The sequence below is a fragment of the Canis lupus genome, chromosome 6, assembly GCF_048164855.1.
Source record: "Canis lupus baileyi chromosome 6, mCanLup2.hap1, whole genome shotgun sequence".
In the NCBI taxonomy this organism is placed as follows: domain Eukaryota; kingdom Metazoa; phylum Chordata; class Mammalia; order Carnivora; family Canidae; genus Canis; species Canis lupus.
In genome coordinates this window covers 80,805,418-80,812,738 of record NC_132843.1, presented here as the reverse complement: position 1 = coordinate 80,812,738, position 7,321 = coordinate 80,805,418, and the positions used below count along the sequence as shown (strand labels likewise).

The following is a 7,321-nucleotide window of genomic DNA, read 5'->3' as shown; positions in this document are numbered from 1 at the left end:
GACGTTGTGGAAATAGAGGTTGAAAGAGATTAATAGAACCTGTCATCACTATTGACAAAATAGGCAGATAAGAAGACTGCTACTTAATATCTACAAGCAAGAAAAGGCAAAAATGGAGGAACAGGAGGTAGAGGGCAGTCACTCCAGTGAAAAGTCACAATCTCTTGCTTAGTTCTTAAACTCAAACCAATTTTTAGGCTTACATACATAGTCAGAATGTGTGGCCGAGTCCCTAGAGGGAAGGACTCTGTAACAATACATCCTGTACTGATTTCCCCAGTTTTTTTCCCCCCACGGGGACCTGCCACCATTTATTTGGATAATTCTACAATTGGGGAAGGAGAAATATCCAGACATTTTCACAACCATCACACACAAGATCTAGGTTGATATTGATATCCAGATATTCAAAGCATAATCACAGCCTCCTGTTAGAATGGGAACTTAAGCGGGCCCCATTAAAATGGTGTCCTTGACAAAGTCATGCTTACAGGGGGACCCCCGTGTCTACAGGCCCACCCAATGGTCATTTTTCCAGTCCCTAAGTGTACTATTGAAATTGAGGTACGTGGTGATTGGAGTAACCCCAAATTGGTCTATGGGGTAAGAGCTACCATAGAGGGGAAGACCAAGAGGAAACCTCTGAAACTGCCCCAACCCCTGGCTAAGATAGTCAATCTAAAACTATTCTATGCCAAGTGGGGAAGGATGGCAGAGATTAATGTCACTAATAGAGACCTAAAGTATAATTGTGGAGGTCCCTAGAGTATCTATTTGATTCACTAGTCTGGCCCATGCAGAAACTGGATGGCTCCTAAAAAATGACCATAGACTACCACAAGCTCATCCATTTAGTAGCCCTGACTGCAGCTGCTGTGTCAGATACACCATCGTTGCCGATGCAGATTAATATGCCCTTGAGTACACACCATGCAGCCATTGACTTAGAAAATGCATTCTTTTCTTATTAGAAAAGAAAATCAGAAAGACTTCACATTCACATAAACTGACAACATTCATTCACATTTTTGCCCTAGAACTATGTAAACTCTCCTGCCCTCTGTCGTAATATAGTCCAGAGAGATCTGGACTGCCTGGACATCCCACAGATCATCATACTGATGAGATGGGACAAGTAAGTGGCTGGAGGCTGGAGGTCTTGGTAAGAGGGTGAAATGCAGGAATTTGCCACTTGAGTGAAGTATTTTGGAGCCCAGTGGTCAAGGGAGTACCAGAATATTCCCTCCACAGTAAAGGACAAATTACTGCATTTGCATCCTCTACTGCAAAAAAAAAACAAAGCTTGGTGCCTAGGCCTCTTTGGGTTCTGAGGGCAACAGTTCCAGATCTAGAACTGCTACTCTAGCTCATTTACTGGATGATACTGAACGCTACCAGCTCTGAATGGGTCTTGGGTCAAGAAGGAGCTTTGCAGCAGGTCCAGGTTGGAAGACAAGGAGTTTTGCCACTTAGATCATACAATCCAGCAGACTCATTGGTATCAGAGGTTGTGCTGATGGGAAAAGATGCAGTGTGAAGTTTACGAAAAGCCCCCATAGGAGAATCACAATGCAGTCCCCTAGGATTCTGGAGCCAAATCAAGCCATTTGCAACAGAAAATTATACACCTTTTGAAGAATAGCTCTTGGCATGTAATTGAACCCTGATAGATACAAAATGCTTGAGGACGGAGGACCTGGTGACCATGTATCAGCAACTTCCCATTATGAGAGGAATTCAGTTAGACCCACCAAGTCATAAAGTCAGACAGCCCTAGCAGCAGTCCATCAAAAGATGAAAATGGGCAGAAATAAGCTGCATTAGTAGATAACTCATACCACCCGAAATAATTACACCATACCCTCCCCCAGCTCATACCTATGGAGGGTTCCATAGTGCTAGCTGGAGGAAAGGGGAAAGGCCGAGCTGGATTTACATATACGTGTGCTCTACATGTGTGTATAAGCTGGAAACAGATAGCGGCTGCATATGGACACATTTAGGGGTGACTTTGAAAGACAGTAGAGGAAAATCTTCCTGGTGGGCAGAGCTCTAAACAGGTGTCTGGTCATTCATGATTTCTGGACAGTGACCAAAGGTCTGGCCATCTTATCAGAGACCTAGAAGAGAGAGGATGAGAAGCCTGAAGATACAAAGGACTGGGATAGAGGAACGTGGAAGGGACACATGGGTAAGGGCATGAGGTGTGAATATCCCCATGGAAGACACTCTGAACAACTAAGTAGACAAATGACTCACCCAGTTGACATTAGGCAACGTGGAAGTGGCACAATAGGTACATGAATAGAGTGGCCATGGTGGCAGATACGGAGGCCACGTATGGGCTCAAGAGCATAGACTCCCAGTTGCCAAGACTGAACTGGCTATTGCTACCTCTGAATACTTAACCCGTCAACAACAGAGACCAATGGAAGTCCCCATTATGGTCCCATTCCTTGAGAAGACCAGCCAGATACTTGGTGGCAAGTTCCATCTTAGAAAAGCCAGTAGTTTATCCTCATAGGAAGAGGGATCTGTTTGGGGTACGGGTTGTTCTTTCCTGCCCCCAGAGTCTCAGACAGGACCACTGTCAAGGTGCTTATGAAATGCCTGATTCATCAGTCATGGAATCCCACACAAATGGCATCCAATCAGGGGACCCATTTCACAACAAAAGAGGTACATAAGTGGGCCCCTGATTTTGGAAGCCATTGGTCATATCACATGGAACCCTCCAGAAGCAGCTGACCTCATAGAGCACTGGAATGCCTTCCTAAAGCTACAGCTGAAGTACTGGCTCAGAGACACCCTGAAAGTATGTGACGGCACCCTTCAGGACGCGGTATATACATGGAATCAGAGGATCCACACGACTCTCAAAAGAAAGAATATATGGGTCTGGGAACCTAAAGGCGGAATCAGAGTGGGCCCCATTTACCATCACTCCTCCTGACCTACCAAGTGATTTTGTGCTTCCCATCTGGGCAACTCTCCACTCTCCAGGGTTGAAAGTGCTGGTTCCCAAAGAGGTTGAAGGCACAGCAAGGGCCCTATTGAACTGTAGGTCCTGGCTGCCATCAGAGCACTTGACATGCTTTGTGTCAGAGACCAGAAGACAAGTAGTCACCATTGTGTGAAGAGTAACTGTCCTTGATCCCCAAGAAGAGGTAGGGTTACTTTCACACAACGAGAGCAGAGAGTAATGCGTGTGGAACCCAGGTGACCCACTTGGGCACCTGCAAGTACTCCCCGCCCTACTGACACCATGAACAGACATTGCAGCAACCCTAGGACAAGAAGGTTTGTGGTTGACAAGAACTCAGACCTCCTAGGAACGAAGGATAGGGTCACACCACGGGGAAAGGACGCCGCCAAGCTCTGCCAAAGTCAGCCCTGCGGTGAGAATTTAGGCTCTGTGGCAGAGGACACTGAAGAGGAGGAGAAGCCGTGGCTCTGACGCCGACCACAGCAGTGAGTGCTGTAGCTCTCTGTGGGGTGTCCCCTCAGGAAGACACCAGGGGGAACTAGGGAGGAGCTGCTCCCTAACCCGAATGGAGAAGCAGGTCTGTGCCTCACAAGGACAGCAATAGCCTCGGCGACAATACCACGAAAATGTGGCAGTTGGTCTCCTGCCAAGAGGAGCATAAGCCACTGGTCAGATAGCTGCTGCCTCCAGGGTTCAAGCTCCAGCAATGATGAAGACACACTTCCCACCCTCTGTGCCGCCCACTACCACATTGACTTAGCACACCAGGGTCACTAAATTGGGCCAATCTGAACGTGATCAGGGCTCTTCCCAAGGCGAACGTGCCTTGAAGCCTCTGCAGCAGCCTGTCTGAGGTTTCCTGAAACTGCGATAACCCTACCCTAACCCAACCCTAACCCGAACCCGAACCCTAACCCAACCCTAACCCTAACCTAACCCTAACCCTAACCCTAACCCCTAACCCTAACCCAACCCTAACCCAACCCTAACCCCTAACCCTACCCTAACCCTAACCCAGCCCTACTGCTCTCTTGCACAGATTGGAAACGGGCCCCCTCCTCAGGGGCCGGCGCCCAGGCGGGAAAGGCCAGGTGGGGGTTCAGGGGGTGGACTTTGGCTCCCTCCCACCCAGGGTCCACAAGCACTGACGCGGAAGCTGGGCGTAGATGTTCAGGTCCTGGACGGTGCCCACACCTGGAACAGACCTGGGTCGTCCCCGGGTGCCCGGGCAGCTCAGTCGGTTCGGTCTGACTCATGATTTCGGCTCAGGTCCTGGTGTCGGGGTGTAGACGGAGGCCCGCAGGGCTGTGCTGGCTGCGGAGCGGAGCCGCCGGCGACCGCCTCCCACCCCTGCCTTTGCCCTGCCCTCGCTGCTCACTGCTCGCTCTCTGCTTCTTTTCCGTAACGACTTCCTTTTTGTTTCTCTTACTGTTGGTCCCAACCACTTTATATGAATCTCGACATCGGGCTATCTTTATGTCCATTTTAAAAGCAATTTGTTGTGTGCTAATCAGAAAACACAGTTGGGGGGACACCTGGTGGCTCAGCAGGTGAGCATCCGCCTTCGGCCCAGGGCGTGACCCCGGGGTCCCGGGATCGAGTCCCACGTCGGGGTCCCTGCATGAAGCCTGCTTCTCCCTCTGCCTGGGTCTCTGCCTCTCTCTCTCTCTCTCTCTCTCTCTGTGATGACTATCATAAATAAATAAATAAATAAATAAATAAATAAATAAATAAATAAATAATGAGGGCATGTGAGGAGGTGACAATAGTGTTCTCTATTCTAGAATGTGGAGGTGACTACATGACAGTAGGTGCACGCCCAAACTCAGAACCCTGCTACAAAAGGTGATTTTACCGTATAAAACTTATATCTGAGTTTACAAAAGAAAAAGAAACACAATAAGATACCAGTACACACCTACTAGAAGCCGGCAGTACAGTTGCCAGGGCTGGGGGCAGGGAAATGGGAGCACTTGGTCCAAGAGAACAGTTTCAGTTACGCAAGATTAATAAGCTCCTGGGACCTCATGTAGAGCAATGTGACGATAGTTAACAATACTAGTTAACGATACTGTATACGTGAAACTTGCTATGAGGGTAGATATTAGGGGCTTTCATCAAAAGAAAGGAGGAGATAGAAAAAAAGGCAGAAAAGAAAGAAAATGGTCACTATGTGAGGTGATGGATATGTTATTTAGCTTGATTGTGGTCATTATTTCACAATGTAAACATGTATCAAAACACCAAGTCATACACCTCAAATACATATGATTTTTGTCAATTACCATATACCTTGATAAAACTGGCAGGACATTAACACTACAAAGCTTCTAGAAGGAAACATAAGAGACAATCTCTGCAACCTCATAATGTGATATTTGTTAAACAGGACCAAAAAAAAATCACTGACATAAAAGAAAAAAATACTACATTGAACATCAAAATCATACATAATTTTTAAAAAGATTTTATTTATTTATTAGAGACAGAGGCAGAGCGAGAGAGAGAGAGCGAAGCAGAGACACAGGCAGAGGGAGAAGCAGGCCCCATGCAGAGCCTGATGTGGGACTCGATCCCAGGCCTCCAGGATCACGCCCTGGGCTGAAGGTGGTGCTAAACTGCTGAGCCACTCGGGCTGCCCACATAATTTTTTTAATAGTTTATTTTTTTAATTATTATTTATTTATTTATTTATGATAGACATAGAGAGAGAGAGAGAGAGGCAGAGATACAGGCGGAGAAGCAGGCTCCACGCCAGGAGCCCGATGCGGTACTCGATCCCAGGACTCCAGGATCACACCCTGGGCCAAAGGCAGGCACCAAACCGCTGAGCCACCCACGGATCCCCTGCCCACATAAATTTTAATGCAATAAAAGTTCTAGATTTTCTTTAACCATCTTAACTTTGATATAATCATTTCTTGTTTATTTGTTTGCTCGTTTGCTTTTTGGCTCCTAGAAGAAAAGGGAGGAGAGAGGAAACATTGGAAGAAGAGGATTCAAAGAGGTGAAAAGAGTAGGAGGAAAAAAGAGTTTGAGTTCAAAGACGTTAGGTCCTGTTAGAAGACCATAGTCTTTAAACGCATGGCCTTCTCAAAACAGCATTATTATGGGTAAAGAAAAGTGTGTGTGTGTGTGTGTGTCTGTGTGTGTGTCTGTGTGTGTCTGTGTGTGTAATACTATTCAGCCATCAAAAAAGAAGGAAATCCTGCCACTTGTTACACCTGGATGGACCTAGGGGGCATTATGCCAAATGAAATAAGTCAGAGATAGACAAATCCTATACAATGTCTTTTATATGTGGAATCTAGAAAACAAACACATTCACAGGAAAAAAAAAAAAAAAAGATTGAATTTGCAGCTACCAGAAGTGGGGAGCTGAGGGGAAAAGGAAGTAGAGGAAGGTGGTCAAAAGGTACAAACTTCCAGTTGTGAAAGAAGTAAATTCCGAAGATAGAAGGTACAACGTGACGACTAAGGTTGACTGCATCGTATGGTGTATTTGAAAGCTGCTAAGAGAGGGATCCCTGGGTGGTGCAGTGGTTTAGCGCCTGCCTTTGGCCCAGGGCGCGATCCTAAAGACCTGGGATCGAATCCCGTGTCGGGCTCCTGGTGCATGGAGCCTGCTTCTCTCTCTGCCTCTCCCTCTCTCTGTCTCTGTGTGACTATCATAAATAAATAAAAATTAAAAAAAAAAGAAAGCTGCTAAGAGAGTAAATACTCAAAATTCTCATCACAAAGAAAAAAATGTGTTTTTCCTGTGTGTGTGTGTCTATACATGAGATGATGGGTGTTAACTAAACTTACGTCCACATCATTTCTCAACATGCGTAAGTAAAGGCAGCACGCTGTCGCCTTAAGCTTACATAGACAGTTCTGGACGTTAACGTCATCTCAATAAAACCAAAAGGGGGATCCCTGGGTGGCGCAGTGGTTTAGCGCCTGCCTTTGACCCAGGGCGCGATCCTGGAGACCCGGGATCAAATCCCACGTCAGGCTCCCGGTGCATGGAGCCTGCTTCTCTCTCTGCCTGTGTCTCTGCCTCTCTCTCTCTGTGTCTATCATGAATAAATAAATAAAATCTTTAAAAAAAAAAAAAAAAAAAAAAGAATATCTTTAAAACCAAAAGGAAATAAAATACTATTGTGAGTAGAATCTTACCCTAAATGCGGGTTCTGGTTTCCATAACTAGAAAGCCGACCTGGTCAGAGACGGGGTCATTCGGTTCTGTGCTTCTCTTCGCAGAGGCCGCACCTGCCTCTTGCCTGATGCCAAGGCCGGTGGGGGGCGGCGCGGGGAGAGCCAGGACGAACCCCAAGTGCCATCCGGGTCCTG

General features: G+C 46.8%; 2 long non-coding RNA genes across 7 annotated transcripts in view; one reads left to right on the top strand and one right to left on the bottom strand.

Moving 5' to 3' along the window:
* LOC140636030 (uncharacterized) overlaps positions 1-7,321 on the bottom strand; it is a 54,914-nt gene that overhangs the window by 26,888 nt on the left and 20,705 nt on the right. For 5 of the 6 annotated variants that reach the window (XR_012033396.1, XR_012033400.1, XR_012033399.1 and 2 more), the window contains one exon: positions 7,148-7,318. This is a non-coding gene — a long non-coding RNA (uncharacterized lncRNA). Of the gene's footprint in view, positions 1-5,437; positions 6,652-7,147; positions 7,319-7,321 lie in introns of those variants that run through there. The other variant, XR_012033397.1, reaches the window with a different exon arrangement.
* On the top strand, positions 245-6,356 carry LOC140636032 (uncharacterized). Its single transcript, XR_012033403.1, has 2 exons — positions 245-3,471; positions 5,687-6,356. It is a non-coding gene; the product is annotated as an uncharacterized lncRNA (long non-coding RNA).